The sequence below is a fragment of the Echeneis naucrates genome, chromosome 24 (assembly GCF_900963305.1).
Source record: "Echeneis naucrates chromosome 24, fEcheNa1.1, whole genome shotgun sequence".
NCBI lineage: Eukaryota > Metazoa > Chordata > Actinopteri > Carangiformes > Echeneidae > Echeneis > Echeneis naucrates.
The window spans coordinates 12,049,991-12,077,361 of NC_042534.1; the positions used below are offsets into that span (position 1 = coordinate 12,049,991).

Here is a 27,371-nt window from a genome sequence, read left to right on the forward strand (position 1 = left end):
GTGTGTGTTGTGTTTTATGGAAGCTCTTAAATCTGTATCTGTTCAGTTAAGCATCTGGGATGATTAGATGCTAATGTCTAATCATCTCCTACAAGCCATTACAAAGTTAAATGTGTTGCTCTTAAAAAAAAAAAAAAGAAAGATTCTAAAGTGTTTCCAGTATGAAATAATAAACAGATGAATGTTAGTTTATTTCCTCCACCCATCAGGGATTGCTGTATATTACATGTGCTGAAAATGTAACAGTACTATTGACTGAATGGCGCATCTACTTAAAGCAGTCATTTCTCTGTGAAAACTGCACTAATCAATATTTCTTTTAGAAATATTGGATTAAAAGGATATTTGTAATAAACCAACAGAAATGTATTCACCGTTTATAGTTCCCTTCAGCTATCCTTTCGATCTTAGCACATGTCGCTATGACTGAGTGATGTTGTCAACTTCTCATCACAGGCAGCAAAACAGCCCCGATGAGCCCACAACCTGTTTGGTCCCAAATGACAGACAAATAAAGTTAGGAACTAATTGGAGAACATTGTGTGGCATTTTGAAGGTAAAGTATCAGATATTTCTACAGAGACTGAAGCAGTCTAATATTTGTATATTTTCTGGCATCGATAGTTAAAATAAATAATGTGTTGTTACTGTGTTTACAGCTTATATTTGCTGCCACGACATAGCCAGAAAAATGTACTGCTCTGTTTGCGGTCGTCGCAGAGAATCCATCTTTACTTCTACCTCAAGCACAAACAAAAGATCAGCAACAACAGCCAGGGAGCCCAGGACTGTCAGACCTATCATATCTTAAGAAGTCATAGTTGGCCAACTACAACAAAAACCTTGGCCACATCCACATTACACACACACACACTTCAGGTGCCACACTCCTACTGGGTAAACATCCTCCATTCACAGAAGCCTTCAAACTTTCCCTTTTGATATTGCTCATGTAGGGCTAGGTCAAATTTGCCCCCCCCTGGTCATGCTGCAAAAGGCCTTGACTTCCGGAAGACTTCCCATAATGCACTGATCTCCAGAGCTGTAGAGTATATGCCAGCTACTTACAGCCCCCATGATCCTGTTTAACACTCCCTCCTACTGTACAGTTGTTTTTATTACTGTCACTCACTTTTATTTGGAGCTTGCATTGCAAGGTAACTAGTCATGACACTCACGCTCCATGAGTCAAACTGTGTTCAAGGAGCGAAGTTTTTCATTTTCACTATTTGATAACCAAGGAATCCTTTAATCACCATAGTTACACACACAGACGTGCACGCACATTCACACAGACACACATATATTTATAGTTCTAGAGGGGTAAATTCTCCATATTGTCATAATCTCTGGCACAACAACCAGGCTTTAGAAGACAACAGAATGGAGCTTCGAGTATGGTTGGTGGGGAATTGTTTTGCATGGGCTGCATGTTGTCTGAAAAGATGTCCTGCGAGGAAAAAGAATCCATTACATTTGGTTCATGGTTTGTCTCTAGTTTGTCCTGTCAGGCTGTCAGGAGCTGGAACTGGCAAACCTTGTTTCCTCAAGCCTGCCTGTGATTTAACCCATTATGTTCCTCCCAAACTAGGTGATAAAACTTCCAAGTGTAACAAATACAGCTCGTTTTGAATTTGAGAGCAAACTGCAAAGCTTCATTTGAGCGGATGTGTACCATGTGGTCATGACATATGCTGTCAGATGGGAGAGGGAGTGAGGATTTCACTTGCAGGTCTCATTTTGTAGTTTTAACCAATGACAGAGCTTAGGGAAAAGGAGTCATTCATGAGGCATGCTGCTGTTAGGCAGAAGCAGGGCTTTCTGAAGTGACTGCGGTGGCAGTTGCCTCTGATAAGCTCCGGGCCTTGTTCCAGCACAAAGTCAGCAGCAACATCCTTATCTCCCTTCCTTCCTTTTCCTCTTCTTCTTTAACACCTTTTCCTTATTAAAGTCAAAAAGAGCTTGATGATGAGTGTAGAGAAGAAATTTGACAAGGTAATCCTGACAACAGGCAATAGTTGTGTTAACCTGTCATCAAAGGAATGACTTCTATGAGATTATGTTTTTCTGGAAGCTGTGGCTGGGTGGCAGCTCTGACTAAGAAGAGAAAGCAGCTAAAGATGCCTTTGTACTTTCAAACAATAAGTGAACAAGACAGATAAAATCAAAGAGTGTGTGTAAGAGTGAAGTTGATGGTTGCTACTGTTGCCATGGGGACAGAACAACACGTTTTACCACACAGTGTGTTTGGGTGTGTATTTCTCTCTTTCTGTGTGTTTGTGTGCACACATTAAATCCTCATCACATTTGGACCACTATGAGGTCAATTTAATGTCACACAACTTCACAGACGTACTTGGCCTGTGCCTCAGACATAACCAGCAGCCAGTAATACCATTTACGGTTGGATGCACTGTAGTAACCTATGTGCTCCCTCAATCCACCACTAGATGGGGGTGGAAATTCTCTTGGGGAGGGCATTTGGTATTCATTGATACATGAAAGGTAGTGGAATTTCATGCATGGCAATCTATGTATATTTATTTATATATATGACTCCCTCATAGACATATTAAATCATATTTCATGACATAACTGGGCCAAAAGGCAGCATAAGGATCTGATCATACGCCGCAAAATAAAAGTACACTGCACCATACGTGTACCATATGGGTAGACTCATGGTGACTGTTTAAAGCATTGACCACCATTGGTACAAAGTGTGCAGTCATATATATAGTTCTGTGGATAAATGTATACATATCTGTGGTCAACTTTACAATGGATTCAATTAGTGCCTGTTATTTTAAAACAAGTCCTTAATTTACCCTGAATGGTTAATTCTGTTTGCACACAGAGTCAGTGTAACCTTTATTTTACAAGCAACGGAATCTTTGTTGGCTTTAAATATGTGTATGTGTATGTATTTTGTTCAGCATTTTACAATCTGAATTTGCTGCTATTTTGATGTAAATTTTGTGTACAATCACATATTTTATAGAACTTTACACATAGTAGTACATATTTTATGTCCTTAATAGCTGGTTGTTGTCAGGATTGTTATCAGTGTATTCCTTTGAGTATTCGTGTATTCATGCCTGCAGGTTTCACTTGGGCCAGTGTTTCCCACAACATAAAGTTCATCATCACTTAAAGGGAGTAGTGTAAATATGAAGTGTTTTTAGGCAATGTATGCTTCGTTACGCTGGGCCTTCCTTGTTCTATCCTTGTTCAGTCTCCAACTTCTGTGTTTGACCTGACTGCATCACTTCTTCTCTCAACATGGCTTAATGAGAAGCATGGATGTGGATGTTCATAAAGCTGATAATAACTGTGGCTCAGCCTGGAATAGTCCTGAGCTGAAACAGTGTTCCCACTGTTTACAGTGAGGGCTCACATTTCCTATGAGGATTTATGGGTGGTAGGGAGGGTAAATGGGAGGGATAGGTGGAGAATGTATCATAATATGACAAATTACTAGGACAAGGAAAAGATCTAGTGGTGGGAAAGAGTGTGTTAATGTGCAAAGTGTATGCCCCCTTTTGCCAGCCTCTATCTGTGGTGAGTAAACAGTATTTGTGCACATGCTGAGAAAAGAGCTCCTGATTCATTCTGTAGGTAAGATGAGGTGAGCTTTAGAGTCTCCAAATTTAGGAACACATGATAAAATAGAGAAGGAAAGATGTTTTCTAGCAAGCAACTGGTGAGATGTGGTTAAATAATGAAAATATGATGGGTGATAGCTGCTCTGTCATTAATCTCTCTGTTTAACACCAGCACAAAGAGTTAGACCTTGGCATAATAATGGATACTCTCGCCCTCCTCCTCCACTCTCTCCCACAGTTAGCCAGACAGTCAGGCATAAGGACTTTCTTGTCACAGCAGGAGAATTGACTCATGCCCTCGCATATTCACTGGTGAAGAGCCCTCTGCTACTAATGGTGCATCATAAACAGAGATGGGAGATCAATGAAGGCTGTGACCCTGTCAAAGCTGGCAGAGGCTGCCCCACTGTGTGTATTCCCAATGTTCTGGGGTTCACTTGAAATACAAATCTTGGTCCAATGAGCAACAATTTAGTAACTTAATAAGTTATATTTAAATAAGAATACAAATAACCTTCGTTATTATTATATTTGTCTTGAATGTCAGAATGCCCCTGTTTCAAGACCTGTTGCTTAAGTATTGTAGATCTAACGAATAGTCAAATTACCCAACAAATATATTATTCCAGAGTAAACCATGTAGACCTCTACATTGCCATTGCCATTATTATCTCTCTCTGTGTATAATATACCAACAGCCCTGTCAGATGAACTAATTTGTCTGAATGAACAGAAAATATGAACGTAATAATGAATATAACATAAAATTGGAGTGTTACAAAATGCTGTCATAAAATTTACTGTCACTGTTTTTCTGTTGAACCATTTATCTTTTGTTTATTACTTTTACATTTTTAATCATTACTTTTATTTCAACCATGTATTTGCCAACTTTTAACGCTTCCGCTGCATTGGTTAACATTTCCAATTGTCACTCTGTTGTCGCCAGCTATTTTAACCGTCTGCAATTTCAAAATATTTCTAATTCCCATTCCAGCCATTTATCCTAACAATTTACTTTATCGGCTACTTTCAGTACAATATGGAATACATTATACAAAGTGAACCGGTTTTAAACTAATCTCGGTTTTCTTCTGTGCCTGCTGCCGCTCAGATGCAACTTCGGTCAAAGAGTCTATTTATTTTGAGCCAAACGAGTTCCCGTTGTTAAAATGAGTCGCGCTGGTCCTCTTCTCGTTTCCCTTGGCAACAGCGACTCAGCAGCGGTCGGAGAGGAAAACACCGAGGCGGGACTCCGACGTGAAAAGGGTTTTGTTGCGGGCGTTGTTGTGGACGGAAAACGGGGGGTCGGTGGGCCGGTGGGCCGGTGTGACCGGAGGTTGTCCCCGCTCTGCTGCTCACAGGTGCTTCGCATAGCCGGAGCGCTCTCCGCCCTCTCCGCCGCCACGGACTGCGCTCATTCGCTCCCCTTCAACAGCCCGGATGTAGCGCACAGGACCGCACAGTCCTCCACTCAGTGATAATAACATGGCGCTGGCAGACACATAACGGAGCCCACCATAATAATAGTATCCACAGTGACAGATCAAAATAAGCGACGGGACATGTGAGCTCCTCGATCCCTACACAAGCAGGTAGGTGCGAGCTGCTTTATTCGCCTCAAGGGCTTTGACGGCGGGGTTTGGGCAGAAAAGGTAGCTGCTGTTTCTTCTAGCAGGGGGTAAAAAAAATGCTCGTCTAAATGTTTAGTTTGTGTGCTCGTCTCTGGCCGGGGGTTTGAAGGCTCACTCTGAAACAGTAGTGTCATTTGGGGCGTATTTGTGTCGCTGCTCACGATGCATCCGTGCAGAAATCATCATTTTGTAGTAAATGTGTTGTCATGGCTGTCAGGCTCTCCGTGCGTCGACTGCTGTCCTTGGTGTTGAACTGGGTGGGCATCCCACCTTTGCATGTTGCAAATAGATTTTGGAGGCCTGTTTATGCCAGTCGTCTCTGATTGCTGGCATTGCTGCTTAAACGATGGCTGGTGGTCGAGGGGGAAAAATCACCGTAATGCACCCACAGTTTAACAGTGCAGAAGATGGTCAGTGCTCATGTTGCTATGTGCCGTTTGTTTTTATTGAGGTACAAATCTGTATGTGACAGTGATGATGATAGTGCAAGTCATTTATTTTGGCTGCCTGTGTTTTTTCTTTGCAGCCTGCCTGAGTGTGAGTGGGCTCAGCCTAATGTAGGCCAGGTGAGGGCAGGAACAGATGGCTTGTTTTCAAGTTCAGTGTGGCTTTCGGATTAGAATGTATAGACGAAAATTAAAAGTGGTGGCTTGGCTCTCTGAGCTGGGTTTCCCCTCCTAAGCTCATAATCACACTTAGAGCAACACTCCATTAAAATGGGTAATATTAACATATAGCACAAACCTCTAAAGGTGCCAAGGAACCCATATTTTGTCCTGGATCATGCAATCACCCATATGAAGGGTTACTGCATTTCTTTGCCTTATGTAATAAGTAAGTATACTGCAGAAAATTGTCATGGGGCAATTCAAAATGATATTATAAAGAAACAGTTAATTTATTATTCTGAATAATGATGTTGATGTTGTTTTCAACATATGCCATTTATATACTATTGAATCAATTAGCTGACCATTTGGTTTTTATGCAGCATTATATAAACAGATTAAAGGATAAAAAAAAAATACACGGTTGTAGAACTACAAACAACCAACATCAAAAACTGTCCATGTTATTTTCATCGAAAGAGAAATGTACAACTCCATTGTCTGCTATATCTACAATTTAGGATTGCAGTTGGTTGCTTCTGAAAGATCGATTGGAAAATTAATTGAAGAAATTGGTGCCATGACATACCAAGACATACCAGTCAAGCTACAAATGCAGTGGATCACAAAACTTCCACTCTAATAGATTCTATGTTCCCATATAAATAGAGCTGTTTCAAAGCAGCTTTCTATATATTCTAACTGCATTGTAACATTTACACCTTTTCAACTCTATGCCTCAAGTATTTTATTGAAGGCTTTCTATAAATTTGTTCACAAGACCCAAGCTGAGATAACCTTGATATAATTATTTTCTCAAAGTTGACACAGCTCCTTCAGAACCAAAGTGGTTATTATACAACTGATTTCACAGGATGATGATTAGTCCTTGTCCCTGGTACACTGAACTTCATGTGCCTGATTGGTAGAGTGCCCCTCTGAATGTTATTGTTGCTTAGCACATCTGTGTCATGTTGTCCAGACCACACAAAGTTCAAGATGAAATTAAAGGTGTGCTTTATTTGTCAGTTAGCGATGAGAGGTTGTAACATGTAGGAAATGTGGAAGCTGAGTCAATGTGCTGGTCTGTGTATGCTTGCTTGCACACTCCCTGGTTATCCACTCTGTAAAGTATTTGGTGCCAGCACCGAGCACAACAGCTTTACATAATGATCAAAGCTTGAGGGATGCCAGAGCATGGCTTCAGCCTGTAGTAATAATAATAATAACCTTTGAAGTTATCACAATCACACAACCTCATTCCCTTCATATTTTGCCTCTTCCCCTGTCTCTCTCCCTCTCTCTCTCACCCTCTCTTTCACACTCACAAACCCACACAGTCATGCACAGACCCACTTGAAGATCCTCTTCTGTTTAATGTTTCTGGATATGGAGTGAGCTCTTAAAACAGGATAGTGATAATGAACACATGACCAACTATTTAAGTCCCTATGGCTCTACACTAGACTACTGTTGATGTCTACGAAAAGGTAGCCTTACCCTGCACAAATTCTGAATTACTTGAGAGTCCTGGGGAGTCACACATTAGGTAACTTTACCAGAAGAAAAATATCCAGCTGTACTTCACTGTGCAGGACTTTTTTGTTGATGCTACTTCCTCAACCTTCAAGACTGACCCTGTGTGGCACTGCCCAACGTATCTCTCTTGTGCTCTGTGGTCAGATAGTATTTGAAACACAAGGGTGGCAATATGTTATTTCTATTTGAAGCTTCTGATTCAGCCAACTGCTTATATGGGAGCTTCTCGAAACATTCATTGGGTATTTTAACCAAGTGTCTGGTACACTTGTGTCGGTGGATCTTGCTAATCAATGCGCTGAGTTAAGGAACATGCAAAATAGGTACAGACCGAGGAGATGGGAGATGAAATATGAATAGAAAAATATAGAGGACAGAGAAAATGGCAAAATAGATGAGATTTGAGAAGGAAGTATATGAAAAGGGTAGGCAAGTGGAAGAATGGGACAAGTGACCAAGGAGCTACGGATGAGGTTTAATAGACAAGCTGTAGCCATTAGGAGATGGTGTTTTAACAGGAGGTGAAGCTGAAAGGAAAGTACAGATTGGTAATGTATGTAATGTAATGAAAAAAAGAGGTTACGTGGTGGAGTGAAGAACTTAGATTGAGGGGAAAAGAGGGGAATAATCAGAAGGTCAGAAACTAGCAGAAAGAGAAGTATCAATGGAAGGGATGATCTTATTGGAGAGATAAGTGTCTGTCTATCTATCCGTCAGTATATGGGGTGTTACCATCTCTTCGTCTGTCTCTCCTGTTTACTTCAGCTGCGACTGGACAGCCTGTCTTAATGCCATGCTCATCTTCAGATGTCAGCACTTTAGGCACAGGTTATTGCATTTTGTTGTTTTTGTCTCAGGATATATACAAAAAAACCTTCCCTTGTGTTCCCTCCATGACATGGAATGTCAGTAACAAAATGAGGTGTGTGTGTGTTTGTGTCTTTGTGAGAGACAGATGAAGCCAAAGGGAAAACTGAGTGTATGAAAGAGGCATTTTGACTGAGGAGGACAGATGAACATAAGCAATTTAGAGATATAGAATGAAACAATGGTTGTGTTCTCTGTGTGTGTGAGATAGCACAAAGGCTAGAATCGTTCCAGTTTGTAGAATGGATGAATTTTTGTATATGTCCAACTATAATTTAATTGTACCTGTTACAGGAGTTGCATCATCTCATTAACATGTGATCTGTACCTTCACTTGGTGGGGGAAACTGTACAAAATTAAATAGATCTGCACAATGTCTGGTGTCATCGGATATTCAGCAGGCCAGTCAAAATGGTGTTTGTCATAGATTTAATGGTGTTGCTGTTCATATTTGAGCTGTGTCATGGCAATGTCCTTCCCCAGCCTGGGAACACACACACACACACACACACACACACACACACACACACACACACTGAGTTAACCTAGATGCATCCCCATAATCAGACGTAGTGGAAGATACACAGTCTAGTCCTGCTCACAGCTTCTTCAGTTTTTTCACTCTAACTTGTGTGTCTCTGCTCAATGTGATACTGTTCTACTTCTTTACCAATCCCCGTCTTGACCAAAGCTGGAAAGGCCTGCCTGTCTCGGTGCAGGAAGTATGTGTGTGTGCGCAGTTGGTCATGGTGCTAAGGCATCAGAGGGCACTGATGAAGAGGCCCAGTGAAGCTTAAATACCCATCGATGCCCTCAGGCTACTGAGTGCTGCATCTGCCTCTGCTGCTGCCCAACGCAGTACTGGGCCTTACAGCTCTGCCACCACCACCCCCCCCACCCCCTCCAGGCTGAGGGAGTTACGCTATTTCTGTGAAAATGTGTGTGCGTCTTGTGTACTTGTGTGGGTTTGTGAGTGCGTGCATGCTACAGCCTCCCTATATGTTGGCAAAAGAAAGGGAAAAAGAAGGTGATTCTTACTGCAAGGTTTTTTCCACATTACATGTGCAATACGGGCCTACCTCTGCTACAAACCTGTGTGAGTACAAGCATTTCCTGTCTTTTTGTAAATGCACTAGCAAAGTGCTGGAGTGACAAGTTGGAGCAGTTTAATCACTATTAAAGCCATACCTGTTTACAATGGTTAGTTTCAGAGAGCCATTGTGTGTCTGCTCCTTTTGCTTAAAGAGTTTAGCAATGAGTGTAATAAAAGATACACCTGTAATATATGTAAAAAAAAAAAAAAAAAAAAAGCTAAATTCAGCTGCCTGTCACCTGTGTTTTTGGGAGAGTGCATTAAAGAAGCAATAGACCACATTTTAATATTACACCTGTACAAACAATTGGAACCATTCCCTTCATCTATACCTGTGTTAGACCCTATACATGCTACATAAGTTGTGTACGCCTCCAAAAATTACAAATGGACTCTGAATTCCCTTCATGTGAAAGTGAGAGTCAGTGCCTCCATCTCCGATAAGGATGACTGGGAACTATCCCTCTGGCACTAAAAGCTTACCTGTGCCTGTCAACATTTATAGTGAAATCCATCTTTTTTATAGATACAAAATTCTTTTTGGAGGGAGTGGGTGCATTTATTTCCATCAGTAATCCACAGAGAGGATGACAGGGAGAGAGAGAGAGAGAGAAGAACCTGCAGTGTGCTGTAGATCTTGAGCTGGAAATAAACTTGCGATGCTGCTATTATATGGCATGCACTCTAACCAATCACCAGCGCTGCCTCTTTTTTCAATGTTAATGCTAAACTTCAAGGGGCATTGGAGAAAACAACTGTGGCAGTTAAGTCATTGCATATGGACATGTGACTATATGAAACCTGTGCTCTTCAGCAGCACATAATGATATGTGGCACATGTTACAGTATATTCAAACAAGAGTTGTAGTTGTAAGATAAATTTAATTTTATCTTACAACTACAATGATTTTATTCATATGACACTTCTGGAGTTTTGAAGTATAATTTTTTTTTTTACTTCAGCTGAAATTTTACTGCAGTGTCACAACTACAGTTGAAATCAAAAGTTTCATAACAGACCACCCTAAACGTAACTTGTAACGTGAAGCAGCAGCAGCAATTGGTCTTCTGCACAGTTAGCTTCCACTAGCAGTCGGTTGCTCATTTTTGTCTATGAGATCTTTCTCTATAATTACTTACCTCTTTTGTTACTCCTGGCAGTTTTTTCTATCGAGCCTGAAAACTGAAAACTGCAGGCTTCCATGTCGGTCTTACAGTAGATGTTGAAAAGGTATGTAGGTATCGCAGCTGCTATTTTGCTCATTTGTATTACTTCATACAGTGCACTGACTGTGTTTTTATAAAAAATTGAGAGATATGTGATTGCAGTTTATAATGTATTATTACTTAGAAAGAATTAAAAGAATTACTGTTATGCAGTGACAGTTAGTGTTTTTATGATGTGATGTTTTACGTCTTAATGTGGTCAACGTCTTAACAAAATGGGCTGGTGAATGGACCATTATTTGGTAAATCACTCTATAGAGCTCATAAACATTTTAATGGCTGCACATGTGTTTATGTAACCATGCCCCAGTGCAGGAATACATGACTAAATTATGTCTCATTTGTTTAAAATCTCCTCTGGGCCCGTTCTACTCCTATAGACACAACGAAAAGCTGTATTGTATAATCAGAACACAAGAGTGACTTGAACTTTTTATGTGATTGTAGATACTCTCATCAGATTTCATCCTGCATATTAAACTGAGAGGAAGTAGGGAGGAAGGGAAGGAGAAGCAATGGGAAGAAATAGAGGAAAGTGTCCTGAAAGGATCCTTGACGTCGCTTAACGCTCTCCATCACTTTACCAGCCACTACAGTTTTCATAACAGTTCTCAGCAAGCTTGAGCTGTTTTGTTCTTTGATATGAGATCAGCCAGGTGGAATTTCATCAAAGCTGACTTAAATAGGGGCCTTCATTACGGCTCAGTTTGATTTATTACCAACCCCCAGCTCCAACACCCACATGGGCAACTTCAAAGGAAACTGAGAGGTTTAAGATGCATATTGCTATGGCACTGAAGCTTACATTATAGCATCCTCTTCTCAAACAACACTGTTTCTACACTGTTTCTGAGAGGTAATTATTGGACAGCAGCAGCCAAAGCCTGACCACTATGTAAATCAGCCAAATCAGCAACCTCTTAGTTATCATTGCCGAGTCTGTCAAAGCTTTACATGTTTATTTCGTATATATAGTGCTGAATGATAATTGTGGCAGATTTACACCTTGAAGGTTTTAATAATTATTGAAACAACTGGTTATTAATTTCTGACAGAAATAGTAAAAAACAGCATCTACATTTTTAACCAATCAGTGTCAGATTTTTTTGCTATCAGTTTTTATCAGCTTTATCCGGTTAGGTAGATAGTTAATTAAGTACATGTAACTCCATTAGGTTGAAAATGCTATCTGAGGCTGACTTCCTTTTGAAATGATAACCTTGTAAAAGAAACTGCAACTATGATCTTTCTTACTACTAATATCATGTGTTAAGTGACTGAAGCCAAAGCGAAACCATAACAGGCCACAAAAATGATAAAACAATATTACTAGAGTGAAACCTTGAGATAAAATATTGAGAATATTGGTGTACCTTGGTGGCAAAAACATGATAGGACAATATAGACAGATAGAACTACTAATCTTAAATTTGGATATCATTCAATATCACACTATAATCTAAAATCCCAAAGCCACTGAGCTAAAATTGGACAACTGTATTCTTCCTTTCATGCATACCTTACATGGTATGCATGGTATTACTTGGTCAGTTGTTCTGACCAAATAAATGAAATCCATTTGACCAGCATCATATACTGTAAGACACCCTGTTTAGTCAATTATAAAGCATAGATGGCTGTCTGATTGGATGAAGACAGCTGGAAATGTTTTATATGTACCAAGACGATCTAATCTATCCTGACATTTAGTCTATGGCTCTGTTGTCATTAACTCTGTCCATTTTCCAAGATTGGATTTATGGTTAAGCTACCTGTCATATTTTCAGTTAACATTGGATGTTCACATTTCAGATGAACATGTCTTGACTTAGCATACACATTTTGATGGTCGACATTGTTGAACCAATATTATACTGTTGTCCTAGGTAGACGATGTTATTGTTTATAGGAATGTTCTGCAGAGCTCCTTTCTTCTTCTCACCATCGCTCCTTCCTCCCTCCTCTCTTAACTATGAAGAATGTTTCTCATCCCTTGTCAGCCAAAACTAGCTATCATGCCTAAATTTAGCCCTGCTTGGAAACTTGACCATCACAGAGATTAGCGTGTGTGATGTGATGTCTTCAGATGGCCTTCTGCTGGGAACCCAACACAACTTCAGGCATAAAAAATTCCCTCATTATCCTCTCATGTCATCTTCTGCATGTGTGTTTGTCATTGTGTATATTTAATTATTTAATCAGAGTCCTGCATGATAGCTCACACACACATGTGAAGGCACATATGCACTCAGACATGCAAACTGTCATGCTGTGTGTGTGCATGACTGAATGCATATGCACTCACATGAATACCCACATAACCCTAACCAGACACACACACACACACACACACACACACACACACACACACACAAAAATACACACATTAAGGCATGCGGCTAATGACGTAGTGTAAAACAGAGCTCACAGATGCGCTGGCTGAATAGATTAAAACGCTCATCCAATGACACAGCTGTGCTCTCTTTGATGCCTGGGCATGAAACTGCAGGAAATTACAACAAAAGAAGGATACAGAGATTTAGCTGATATAAAAAAAGAGATCCAGTCTGATGTGTATGGCATGTTAACGCTGTGTAACTTGTCAGAGCAGCAGCTGCAGGCTAATGCTTGTCTAGTGTGTCTATTACATTGATTGATATGCTTTTCTATTTGTGCAGTACTTGTGATACTGCATGACCATAATAAAATCTTGACTATTTGTTATTATGCCATTACCTATAAAGTTAGTGTGTGCAGTAAAATAGCGTTTGAGTACAAGACTGTGCAGATGAGCTGGTGTTCATGAAGCAGCAATTAACCTCCTCATGCTTTTAGACGGACTTGCTAATTTGTAGTTGGGTTAAATGTAGCAATCTATTTGTGTTTGGAGAGGCTAAATGTGCAGCATATAGGCTTGTTAGCTGTATAGCCAGGCATGAATTTTCTTTTAAAGCCACTTGTGTGTTTAAGAGGAAAACAAAAACTTCCCTTACTACCTACACAGGTGTTAAATGTTTAGTGTGTAGACTTGTTAGCTGTTTGTACTCCATGGGGGGGGGAGTTGTTATGTGCTTGGGTGCTAGGCAGTTGATTTTTTTTTGGGGGGGGTAGGGGTAGTTTTGTGGGGACCTGGTTGTGAAGCATGCTCAGTGCTGAGAGCATAGCTCTAATTAAGCCAACACAAATTTTCTTTTAAAGCCTCTCCTGCGTTTAAGAGAGAGAGAGAGAGAAAAAAAACTTCCCTTATTACCGAAGTCCTATTGTCAGATGAAGGAAGCAGAGGCTGCATGATGCTGAAATATAAATGGATTGCACATCCTTTGTTTGTTGGGAATTTCACAGCAACAGAGCAAACAAAATGGTGGACAACAGCTAGGCCCGGATTTCTGATTGGTTAAGAAGAAATATTTAAGTAATTCATCTTTTTTTTGTTTGTCACCTATGTTTACATTAATCCATTTACACTGTCCTTATAGAAATAGTACAACCTCCTCCACTTTGAAAGCCATGAGCAGAAACTAGGTCTTTCACCTCTTTCAGCTCTGTAAGCAGCTGTCTTGTCTCCTTTGTAATGCTCTAGGAAAAAGGCAGTTCTCCTGATTGTGCAGTTATGCAGCATGCTACAACACATTATGAATTATTTGGCTTTGTTTTTCTCCTGTCATTCTATTATCCTTCTAGCTAAGCCTCTTCATTTCCTCTGCCTCGGACGGCTGTGCCACTGAGCATTTACCTCCCTGTAATGTATCCATCTGCAGAAATGGACTGTACAGTAGGGTGTGTGTGTGTGTGTGTTTGCACTCTGAGTAATTGGAAACGTTGTGTTTAAGGGTGATGATTGCTTTGGCCCTCATGGTTTACAAGCAGACAAGGTAATGATGGCTACTACTTTTTCTCCTAGCTCCAGTCAATCTCTCTGAAGTGAGTAAGTGTTATCTGTCTGTATATGTGTCTGTGTGCACACAGTTGTGTGTGGAGCAGCAGGAAATGGATCTAAATGCTGTCATGGTTGACCAACAGTAGCTTGGGGTATTGGGGGACGTCACTACAATTGTCTCAAAAACATTTCTTTTTAAAAACAACTTTTTCACCTCCATTTGGACACCTCAAGTCCATTTATTTGCTTGTGGAGCTTTCTAAACGTGCAGTTTACAGATATTAGTCTGTAAATAATGATTTTGTTTGCATTTGAGCCTTGATTTTCGACAGAGATACAAAAGCAGATGTCTCATTCCCAGCAGATGATGGATTTCATTGACTAAAATAACTCAAGTCACAAGCAGATTATCAGCTTGAAAACACCCTCACTGGTTAATGGAAAAGTTAATGTAACAAATAATATGATTTTGGATGTGATGCTCGTTTATTACTGTTAGGGAAAACACACTGTTTCATTCTCTCCTGACAATATATGTGACAACATGTGGCATTAGTTAAGATGTCTACAATGTCACGAATGAATTCCAGTAATTAGTAATATCTTCTGCTGGTTTGATATTGACATTAGAAATACCTCTCTATCTACCTCTATCTCTTCTGATAGACTGTCCTTGAAAAAACAGACATGACCATGATGGCTGCTACATCTCATCCTGCACATGCCAATCATTAGCTTTATCTGTACATCTGTGATAATTGTGTGGATAAATATAATGTATTTATCCCACCCTAACCCACCCATTTTTCTCTTTTACCAAATTAGTGCATCGGAGAAACCATAGCATTAAACTACATTTAGGTATTCATTTCTTCATTTATGTAAGATTTCGTCTTACATACTTTAAAACGTTATGACATTTTAATAAAAACAAAAGCACATATTTGCATCTTTAAGAAAATCTTTGAATAATAAGACTATGTGTGTGTGGAAGAGTGTAATTAATTATTTTTTCTGCCACTGGTAATCATCTTGTGACCCCCGTAGTGGGTCCCGACTGCCAGATTGAGAATCTGCTGTAGAGATTCACTGGAATCTCTTATAGCTGCTGATAGGTGCCACTGACAGGAATCAGTGGCTATATGGAGTGTGCATATCTGTGGCTTTTCAACAGATCTCAGGCCTGAACACACAACCACACACCCATGTGCACACTCACATATCGACACACCGTGTCCCTAATCCCAGAACATTATCAGTGAGCATCAGCATGTGAAGTCATGTGGACTGGTATGAGTCTACTGCTCTCAAACGCCGTGCAGCTGAGATCCACTGATGAGAGCATCTCCACTGGACGCATATCATCCCTTCACACCCCGGCCCACAACTGCCTAGCAGCCCACATTAGCTCAGAAGCTGCTTGGTGGAGAGAACATGGGCTATATTTAGCAATTAGTGTAGTCAAGACACTCCGTAGTCAGGAGACTATTCAAAAGTTATATGTAGTCAAAATTCTCAGCTTTTACAATACGCTGCTACTGTACTAATGTAATGTGTCTAAAAAAAGAAATCACATTTGCCATTTGTTTTATCCTCTGAACTACAACAAAGTACTTTGTTTAGTGTTCTAGAGAATCTGTATTATTGACAGATTTTGCTAATCCTCAAATGTTTGTTTCAGTTTTTGAACTCAATTTCATTGAGGCAAACCAGAAACTAGACCTGTGTGTCCCTGTATTGGCCCATTATTTATGGGGGAGTCAAGGCTTCGTTCCACACTGGTATTCAGCTGCATCAGCTTACATGCTGAATATGGCAGACAAAAGACCAATCTGAAAACATTGTGTTTGTAATGTCAGTCTGTGTTTGTTTGGGTTTTCTGGAACAAGAGTCACTCTGTTTGATCTCCAGACTCTGTTGTGTCACTGTGTTCATGAAGTGTTGTGGGTAGTTACCAGAAACCTGTCTGCTGATTGTGTCATACAGGCTCACTTTTTGATTATTCCACTCTTCCCCTATTAATTCTAACCCTCATATACATGCATTTGACTTTTTGCTCTTTACATTGCAGCTTTGTATAGCATAATAGTGCGGCAATCTCCAACTCATCAAATTGACTACACAAACTAAAACTACATTAACATAAGATTGAGATAACAACAAGCTTAAGCTCTTTTAAAGAAAATCAAGGCTGCTTAAATGAAAGGGGATGTTTCAAAGACAAAAGTAGAGTGAACATCAGCATTACTTTTCCAAGATGAAAGCGGTCTTATGTAGATGTACCTTATTGAGTGTTGCTGAATCAGGTGCTGGACTGAATCGGGTTTCTGGACTGGCTGAGCTTTTTAGTGGTTGTTAATAGCAGCCTATGTTGAGTAACCATTGTGCACCGTCAGTATCTAAGCTGAATTGTTACCTCGACTGAGGTGATATGTCTTTGGCCTTTTCTGTTTTTGACAGTACAGCAGCGACTGGAATTGTTTAGACATTACTTGATGCTAGTACACACTGTATATAATGTAGATGTAACACTCCCTCTAGATGAAGTTTTATATTGTCTAAAATGCGCTGCAAGTCTCATAATTGCAGTACACCACCAGTGGAGCCATGTCTTGAAGAACAAAATAACACATTTGTGATACGATTATTTTGGACAGCAGATAGAGCCTGTGGGGAACATTGTTTAACAAACTGACAACAACAAGGACTGACTTCATGGGCACAAATGGCAGTGGTCTTTATTTTCTCATAGTTCTGGAAGATAATTACCTCCCTTGTGAAAGTGACTGAGAGGTAGGTCAACAGCTTTAGAGTCCTAATACTTTACGCCAAAAAATGAATCAATAATCAACACTCAGTTAGGTCAGATGAAAACATCAGGGCTGTTGTAGCTACCTAAGACTTGGAGTGGTCCTCCTTACAGTTCTCCTGCCCTGTTCTCCTTAAATTGATTCACCTCCTGTAGCAGTGAGTAGTATGTTAAAAGTTCATAATACAGTTTTCCCTTTTTGGTTCATCATATTATCTGCTGGGGATCATTTAATAGTAGTACATTTTACCTATTAGCCCCCAAACACTAAGCATCTGAGTCTGAGTGTGAGTGGTTGTTGGTCTCTGTCTGTCTCTGTGTGTTGGCCTTTTGATGGACTGGCAACCTGTCCAGGGTGTACCCCTGCTCGAGCACACCCTGTCACCTGGAAACAGATAAGCGGTAGAAGATGATTGATATTTTTTCAGCTGAAAAACTCTTGGGCTTTTGAAAACAATACAGAAAGTAGAAAGAATCTGACTGTAGGAAGTGGTGATTGGGAGGCTTATGTGTTTATGTGTTATTGTGTTCTTATGTTTAGTCTGTCTATCCTAGATACATTGCTTTTGAGTATCATCTGCCTTTGTCCTGTTTCTTCTTCTGTAGTAGTGCCTTGCATCTCAGAAAAAAAAGACTTATTTACAGGGAAATTACATTTTGTTCTGTCTTTCTTGCTGACCCCAGAGCCGGACTTCTGTTTGCCATCATAGCATGTGCTTGATTGAACGCAGGCCATTGTAATCTGAAGACTGTCTCCTTTACTTTACTGAGCTCTCAGTAGAGTACAAGCACCTTTCTCTGCTCAGGCCTGGCAAGACAGCAGTAATGTAGGTCAGCAGGTACAAGCGTCCATTTACCATCTGCAACTAAAGACAAGTGGGGTGGAAGAGGAGGTGGTGGGATGTAAACACCCATACAGCATGAATGGATTGTAGAGCAGGAGGAGATAAAAAGGAAACAAAGGGAAATGATTGGTCCACTGACTGCATGCTGGTCTGATCAATGTTTTATAAGTATCACTTCTCTGTAGGTTAGACTTATCTTTCCTCTCCCATGCGTGGGCTAATGGTGGAGCTGTGAATCATACTGGGCTGTGCTGTTAAGATAAGTCTCTGCATTGTGAGTATGTGTCGTTTTTCCTGCTAGCACAATTAACCAGCCACACAATTAACCAACATTACTTTAATTTAGAGAGCATGAGACCATTTAATTCATGGACAATGGGGCTAAAATACAATCTTGCCAGATTTGTTTATGTTGCTATGGTTGCAGCTCTGCGGTTATGTAGAGCAGATAGAGGTGTACTTACTAATGCCTTCTTCATTTAAGTCATAGTAATGATTTAAAACGATGTAAATGATTGTAAAGTTTTGTATAGTACCATTTAATATAAAATTATTTTGAAAGGTTTTACGGGATCAACATTTTGAGTCAGGTGTTGCACATAGAGCTGGTCATTGTACAAAATCAAGAGAAAGATTGTACTGTTTCCTTGTTTAACATTATCTTGTTATTCCTATTGCTTTTGTATTTACAAATATTTTTCATTCCTCCTTAGTATGAATTCCTTTTTTGTCCACAACTGCTTGGTCACGTGATCATTTGCTGTCGAACACAAGGTCACACCGGTGCCTGTCAGCTGCACATGTGCTGCTTTCTGAGGATTAACAGTCATACTAGAGGTGGCTGGAAGCAGTTGTATAAACTGGGTATTCCTCTGCTGTTATGGTGAAAATCCCAGGCTGCATCATCTGTCAAATCTGACATTTTACTCTGTGTCCTTGGCTGAAATGTGAGGGATTGATATGCTGTCAGAGCCATGTTACACAGCTCATGAACAGCAGGCCTTGCCACAGCTTTTACAGAGGCATGATCCTTGATTTACCAGTCTCTTGGTTGGGAAAACTTTTCCTGCTTTTTCATAGATCGCAGTTAGACAGAAACACTGTCAAATGACTGCTGAATGAAGAGATGCCATGCTTATCAAATGACCAAACCTGTTCCACAACAATCATTTTGTCATCATTGCTCTGCAAACATATCAGTGCACATCATGTTAAAGTTCAGCTTCACATCTTTTAAAATATGTCAAAATACTTAACACTGACTTCCTTATTGAAAAATCTGCATCAGTCCTTATACCCAGCCCACGACTGCTGCTTGCCCTCAATTGACATATGAAAGTGGAGTAAACAAGCTTAAACCATATGTTTGAGCCTCACTCACTCTCACACTCAGGAGTATTGGAGGAAATCACTCTGCATCAAAATCTGTGAGTTAAAGACTGTCAGAGTAGTAAGGATAGTTAATCTGTTATGTTGTTTGTTTGCTTGTAGCTGACACAGTGTTAATGGCTTTGCTAATGAAAACTCTCCCTCTCGGTACTGACAAGCTTTTGGAGTGAAGGAGCAGAGTCTCAGATAGACTCAGCCACATGTTTGAGCCTTAGTCAGACCCAGACGAGGATGAGTGTATTGTAACCAAAAGTCAGTATAACAGATATATTATTTTGGTAAGTGTAGTTAGCACCTTTACTTGTTTTTGTTGTTTGTTAGCTGAAAAGTGGCAGTGGCTGACATAGTGTTAGTGCAAGCTTTAACTCTGTGTTCAGATCAATTTTTCCCTTCTACCTGTGAGTTGATGGGATTGGTTTTGTAGGTTATATAGCATATGAAGGTTTTGTTATGTATTAATCTCTCTGACTTGTCTCTCTAATACCTTACAGCCTTCAGAAGTAATCCAGTAATGTTTTCTAGACCAGGAACCTTCCATTAGCTAGCTACATTTTTTGAGATTACAGGGTTAAAAATACAAAAAAGCAAAAAAAAAAACCAAAAAAACATTCAACAGGACATTCAGTGTAGTATTTTCCCTTTGTTCAAATTGAAAGCAGGCAAGTGGATGGAAACGGAGTTATTTAGCACTGGGGATGGAGTTTAGCAAATGGTAAATTTTTAAAGACAGTTCTATTCAGATGAAAAAGAACAATGTCCTGTTCATTTCATTTTAGGTGTCTTTGCTGCTCTGCAAACACATTGTTTGACCACTGTTATACCTCTGTGTAAAACATATGGCAACACACAACATTATGTGCTGCACATAAACATGGCTTGTGATGTGTGATAATGTGCAGTGCTTGGCTCCACATATCCTTAACCTATGTCTTTTTTTTTTGTCTGCATTTGACCTCATAGTTTAACACCACAGGGTGCCAACATTGTATGAGAATGATGCAGTTATAGTCTTGCAACTAAATATTTTATTATTTCAATGCATGTGTGTGACCATCACCAGCCCTCCATGGAAGCTAGTTTGTTGATCTTTATTGAGTGAAATGACCTTTGTGTGGCAGGGAGGGCAGTGCTACACCTCAGTGAATATAGGGGGGAATAAAGGCCAATTTATTCCTTTATAACCTACGTCTTTTACATCTCAGCCTTAACCATTTTCCCATAACACCAGGAGGGAAGGCCTCTTGCTGAGCTATCAATAATAAATGATTAAGTCAAAGCTTTAACATCCTTCTGTAGATAATGGGGTGGAACGGAGGAGGCTTTCAAAGAACATAGTGCTTTTAGCCTCCAATACCACCAGCAGGAAGTGCATAGTTATTCGTGGTCAGAGGCTGTAGTACTTTACAAGCATCATTTGTTACAGATGGTTAATGATTTATGTCAAGCTGTAATCATTAATGCTAATGGTTAGCAATCATTTAATGTGGTTGGTTAATTAAATCTGTTTCAATTAACATGTAATTAAAATACAATAACCTTTATGAATCATTATTCATAATCTTCTTTCATGTTTGTCATGTTTGCCATGTTTGTTTTAACATTAATAATTCTGTGAATTGAGTAGAAATTCTGATTATTTATAAATGATAAATTATTATTTACATGACACAAGTAGTCATAATGATTTTTCTACTTGAGGGCAGTAGAACAAGCTGTAAACACAACATTGACTTCTTACAGCCAGAATTTTTTGCCCTTGAAGATGCTCACTTGTGTACATCCCTATAGATTACAGATATAGATTACTATAGATTACAGTTTTGAAGATCATTTGAATTTTATTAACAATGTGCACTGGAGTTGATCAGCAATACAAAGAAAACAAAGCGTACTGGATACGTTGGAATTGTGGGTAAATATGTGGAATGCATGCAGGTAATAAAACAAACAGCTGTATTAACAATAACAAAAACAATAGTTTGGTTCAAAACACACCTGATGTGATTATAACCATGACCTATAATCACATACTTTCTGTTATTAATTCATGCAGCATGTTAACTGGTTAGAAATATTCATCCTCTAAGGCTGTGGGTTATTGAGCTTCAACAGCATACCACAAATGCACATATCATGCACACCCATATGCTAACATCAAGTTGTCTTAAAGTTCCTCCCAGCGTTGCCAGTCAGTCTCACTATGTCTGACTGTATCACTGAGATGGCAGGTCTATGAAAAGACAGCTTTCAGTTTTTACAAAAGAAGCATTTGTCTCTTCAGCCTGGATGTGGATGCTGTGTGCATACAGATGTTAGCCTTGGGGCATTGAATCTAATACCATATGGCAGAGTCTCCTTTTCGCATACTTGATAGTGTTGATAGCAGGACTGAGAAGCTGTTTTACTATATTCTTTATCAGTCTGTCGGTTTTGTTGTGCAGATAAGGAGCATGTATTTGAATTTCACTGTACTATGTATTTACTTGCTGCATGTGAAAAATTGCCCAAATATAGTCTCACAACAGGTTTCATGACAAGCTGTCCTCTGCAATCTTTGTACATATTGTTGTAATGTATCTGCAGCATTGTTTTGTTGTTAATCCACATCAAATGTATTTTTCAAAGTCAGAGTTTGGACAAGAAGGTAGGTTGCAAGGAAATAATGCCTTGCTACAGAACTGAAAAACTTTATCTTTCAGTCAGTGTTTCAGTCTTATGTTATGTAGCACAGAAAAACACTGTCAGCAATAGGTGAATTACACATTCTTTTGAAATATTAAAATAGTCAAAACATCCATAGTCCCCTAGCTCTTGTGCAATGTGTGTAAAAGTCAAGCAGGACAGGATCTTCAGTCTACTTCGGTCAGAACTTATTGAAGCAATGTGCAGAATTTAATATCTTTCCACACATTATAGCAACTAAAATGTATTTAATTTTAGTCAAAGAAAGGACAGTTTATGTTTATGACAGTTTATGCTATATTGGTATGTGCCCTAACCACTTGGCTATCGGGCTATTTTCTTAACCAGCTTTGTAAACCAACTCCAGGGGCTGGGGAGGGTCAAAGGGAGGGAGAAACATGAGGCAAAGATACTATGTGTCTCATTTCAAGGACTACTTTTGAAGACTGATTGCATCACAGCTGCAGAACTAGCAGAGAAATGTGTTTTTCTTTTCGTAGACAACAAAACATCCATTGGGGGACTTAACCTAACAGAAGTATTATTGTAGACCAATAATATAAATATGTAGCAACAAAGTTACACAGGGACCTAGAGAATTCATTTTCACTTCAAAGTATTGTATATGTAAACTGACAAATGATAGATAAACAATTCTCTATATTCCAAACATACCTAAAAGTTTTATTTTTTGGAAACAGAGGTCAATATAAAAAGAAATCCATTGATAGTTGTCTGTACATTGCACATTGCAAGCAGGAACTGCTAATGGATAATTTGGCAAAGCTTTTATGGCACAGTTTGCCAAAATATAAATCCAAATGAAGACATAGTTGTCTTGACTACTTATAAGAGAGCCCGACTGATTCAAGCTCTCAAACCTGATTTGTCTTTGCCAGTGAAGTTATGTTTAGTGTATTAAATGGATATTAATCCACAGCATTTGTATGATGACATTGAAACATTTTTAACCCCTGATGTTTAAATTTCGTGCTCATTCCCTTTGAAAGGAGGCCTGTGGTGATATTTCATTCATTGGTAACTGGATGCAGACACAGAACATGCATGAGGGATGATATATCCCATTTGGCTCAGATAACACTAGTAAGTCCTACTCTGAAATAGCATGTAAAAGTACCAACCTACCTTTTCTAACTAGTTTATTTTATGGAGCTTTATCAGTCAGAGATGCAAAAACATTTCATATTCTAGTGAGATTTCATTTTAGAGCCAGATAAAACTCACTGAATTTAAGTCACATTATTAAAGACTTTTGGGTCACCTTTTACATTGATGTGCACTGTGTGCCAGGCCACAGAGCTGCACACATGCACATGGTCATACATGGGCTTACATTCATTCTCAACAGTCTTCTTTCCTCAGGACTGTGAAGATCTCATTTAGATAACTCCCCTGATCTCTGAGTACCTCCAAGAGTCTTCCTTTCCCTGCTATAATCATCCATTATATTACCACAGGAGGAGACAACAGCAACTTTAGCTGATCGCTACTCGATAGTGAAGGATCAGTGAGAATTGAAGGTCTGAACCATATATCTCCCTTTCAGAAATTCTGTCTTTTGCTGTGGTGTTTGATGTTGCTAAAAATTATACCACCTAAGACAATACAACCTGTATTGTACACTAAAATACTTTGCAAGGGTTATTATTTATCTCCATATTCTCCCTAACAAGCATTCATCTTGTGACAGCAATGATGCAGCCATTTAGTCAAGCAGAAGGCGCTGTATTGATGCTTTTAAAGTGTAGGGTACTTAGCATAGTCAAATCAGCTTCAGTTTCATTAATTTCCAGTTGTCTCCTTCTCTAGTTGTCCTGCATCTACACATCTCCTGGAGCACTTGCATTACTTCTCTGCATGTGTGTTTGTATTTTACAAAAAGAGACAAAGAGAGAGACAGAGGGAAAGAGAGAGAAAGAAAGAGAGAGAAAGAAAGAGAGAGAAAGAGGGAGTGAGAGAGAGAGGGAGAGGGAGGATAAGACCCTTGAAGGAGACGTGTATTTTTATCCACTAGTACTTTCAGAGGGGTGTGTCTGCTGCACAAGTCCTTTAACCATCAAACATGTTCTCTCTTCGCATGATCTTAAAGCAGCGGGCTGACAATTCCATAAGATGCAGTATGAGCAGAACACAAAGCTTTAGATGTCATAATTCTATCATTACATTTACTTTGCTGAACATTTGTTTTGTCTAACAGTCCTTAAGACTGTATTCACTTACAAGTACTCCACAAGCAAATGCACTCTGTGGGAAAGGTATTTCTCTGGGCTGTTCAACATATGAAACTGCACAGTCACAACACAATAATGCTCATGAACATATCATAACATACAGTAACATATAGTCCATCAATGCTTTCTGTGTCCTTGCAACCAGACAGCAATCATGGTCCAGGTTAGACATTGAAAAAATTTGCTTCAGGAATATTTAACTAACACACAAACTTTACCAAGCACACACTTATCTTTCCTCCAAAGTTTCCATCCAACGACATGAAATCACTTTTCCCATAAGTGAATGTGTGCATGTCTGGTTGTTTGTATATTTAACCCCTTTGATTGACTTGCCACCTGCCCAGGAGGTGACCCATTTCTGTGCAATGCCAGCTGGGACTGGCACCTGCGAACCTGTAAGGATGAATGGTAGAGATAATGGATGGACGTGTACAAAATTGTCCTAGTTGCTATACATTTAGACTGAAAATTGTATATGAAATTACCTGTGCAACAACATGATGATCTTTTCTGCACTTGAGACAAAGCCTTCACAGTTTTACTTCAGAATTACGGCTTTTAGCAGTAGTTACTCAGTTACACTACACACAAGTTCCCTTCAAAACAGACAATAGACATAAAAAGGTGTTAATTTCTTTGGTCTCTCAAAATAAACAAGTTGATTGCATTTATCTTGATAAATGATGATTTTACCCACAGACTTATTTCCCATGCTATAGCCATTCCTACCTTCACACACAATTGCTCTGATTCTCAAGGAAGTTACTGCATAATGTGATGCTGGAAGTGTTGTACTTCTTCTTTGCTGTGTGTTTGCCCTCGGTGGATGGCCTGTCTGTGGCTGCCACTACTAAATGTCCCCTTAGCAGCGGCAAATGGCCAGACTGTGTCACATCTGCTGAGTGGACCAGCTATTTCTTTCTCGTTTTTTCTATCTTATCTCCTCAGTCACAGAATCTGTCTTCCTCTGTGTGATTTGCCTTCTGAAAGAGACAGTGATAAGGTGCCTGGTGGTGCAGCTCTCAACCCTAAAGTTGATATGCTCACATGCTGTCATCAGTGGGAAACATTTTTGTGTGTGTGATGTTTGACAGGGCAAGCAGCACACAAACACCATCCATGGACTGTGGTAACACATGGTACAATTGCACTCTCTGTTTTTGTGGTTCTGTTGACAGAATGACAAGTGGGAGGACAGTGAAAGTCAGAGGGTGCTCAGTTTGGGATGCGGCCGATCAGACCCAGTTAGAAAAACAATGAAACTAAAATGGGTTGGGTCTGGGCTTAAGCTGTCTGGCCATGCCTTGGCCCGGATTGCTGGCATAGGCACTTTTTTGTACCCTATGCAAGTCACATTGGGAGTTATCAGAGCGTGCAGGCAGTGAGAGTCTAGCAGCAGCAGGGCAGCAGTAGTAGTTGCAGCTCGTTGGGGGTTGCAGAGGGTCCTGATTCTGACCTGATTTGTCAATTCGATGACTTCAGTGGTGTCACTCCTCTGGCAAATGATTGGCTGATAATTCAGCAATCATGACTCAAGCAGGGGTCTTGCAGTTTAATGTTTTGTTTAAAGAAAAATTAGGTGCCTAATGGATTTATATTTATGGATTTTATGGATTTGAAGGAGTGCATTTCAACATCAAAGCCCATCTGAAGAGGCTGGGGATACCCTCGGACTGCCTCACCATGGCTTATCCAGAACACTTTGATTGGTTGAAAGAAAGTTTGTTTCCAGGTAAGAGCAGTTCTTCAACGAGTTCATGTATAGATTTAAGTAAAAGAATTAAGAATAGAATGGGAATTATTTATCATCAAAGTTAGAATTTAACATTCTACAGTTTCCTGATCATCCTTAGTCTTCAAACTGGATTTCAATGAGGAGGTTACAAATTTTTTAACAAGTTGTACAAATATAGTTGCAGATGATAAAAAGGCTGCTTGCTCTGCTGAAGTTACTTCCCTACATATGCATCCATGAGATGGGAAATGGAAGGTGAAATGCGTGCTTGTGTTAACCTTTTTGAGCCAATTAAATCATCTGAAGAAGCAAAGTCTGGAGAGAACAAGTGAATGCAAATGGAATGGAGCTGAACAGCAGACAACATCACAGGGCAGTACAAAAGAGGCAAGGTACTGAACGAAGTCTGGTCATAATCATTAGGATGCTGAAACTAATTTGGTTTCACTTTGTGCAATTTCTGTCATTCAAACCAAGTAAAGCTGCACTAGGAAAAATGAGCAAAAATGTACCATCAGGTTTTGTTCTTTGGATCTAAAACATTTCATCTTTCTGTTAAGAGTTCCTCCTCCTCCCTGTAGCCGCGAGTGAAGAAAAGAACGTTTTCCTCCTTTGACTTGTATATTAAAAGTAATTTGTGTCCTTTACATGTTACATTTTAAATTATGTATGAAATGGATTTACATATTTGTGCATGAGTGAATGCTTTGCATCTCAATACAAAATTACACTTCTAAATTACAATGTGAAGCATATAAAATTAATGTGGTTTTTTTAGATGCACAAAAAATCCAAAACACCACATTGCCGCAGAGCGCTAACATGCTCTTAGGAACCAAAAATAGACACATTATACATAGTTGACACAAACAGCAACGCACACACACACAAATACAGGAGTCCCTGTTTTGCTGTAGCATGGGGCAGGTTTTAGTGAAAATGTGTGTCCATTGAGGTGTTGTTGTACAAAAGGGGAAATGCCTGTGGAGGCTCAGATGGTGACAGATGGTTTGGAGACAAATCAGCCTGGGAGTCAGGATCTCTGTCCTGGAACTAGTTGCCCCTTTAAGAATGTTTGTCTATATGTTGATATGCATATGCAGTTGTGTGTGTGTGTGTTCTAATAGGCTGCTGTGTGCTGTCTATATGTCCAGTCTCTCATATGCACACATGCATTTGCTCGTATCTGTGCTATTGCAGAGCTT

At 39.6% G+C, this 27,371-nt stretch overlaps 1 protein-coding gene across 1 annotated transcript in view; it reads left to right on the plus strand.

Annotated features, from left to right (window-relative positions):
* The first annotated feature begins 5,050 nt into the window (after positions 1–5,050).
* pak5 (p21 protein (Cdc42/Rac)-activated kinase 5) overlaps positions 5,051–27,371 on the plus strand; it is a 57,143-nt gene continuing 34,822 nt past the window's right edge. The window contains exon 1 of the mRNA XM_029496113.1: positions 5,051–5,200. The gene's annotated coding sequence lies outside the window, so the exon portion shown is untranslated. The remainder of the gene's footprint in view (positions 5,201–27,371) is intronic.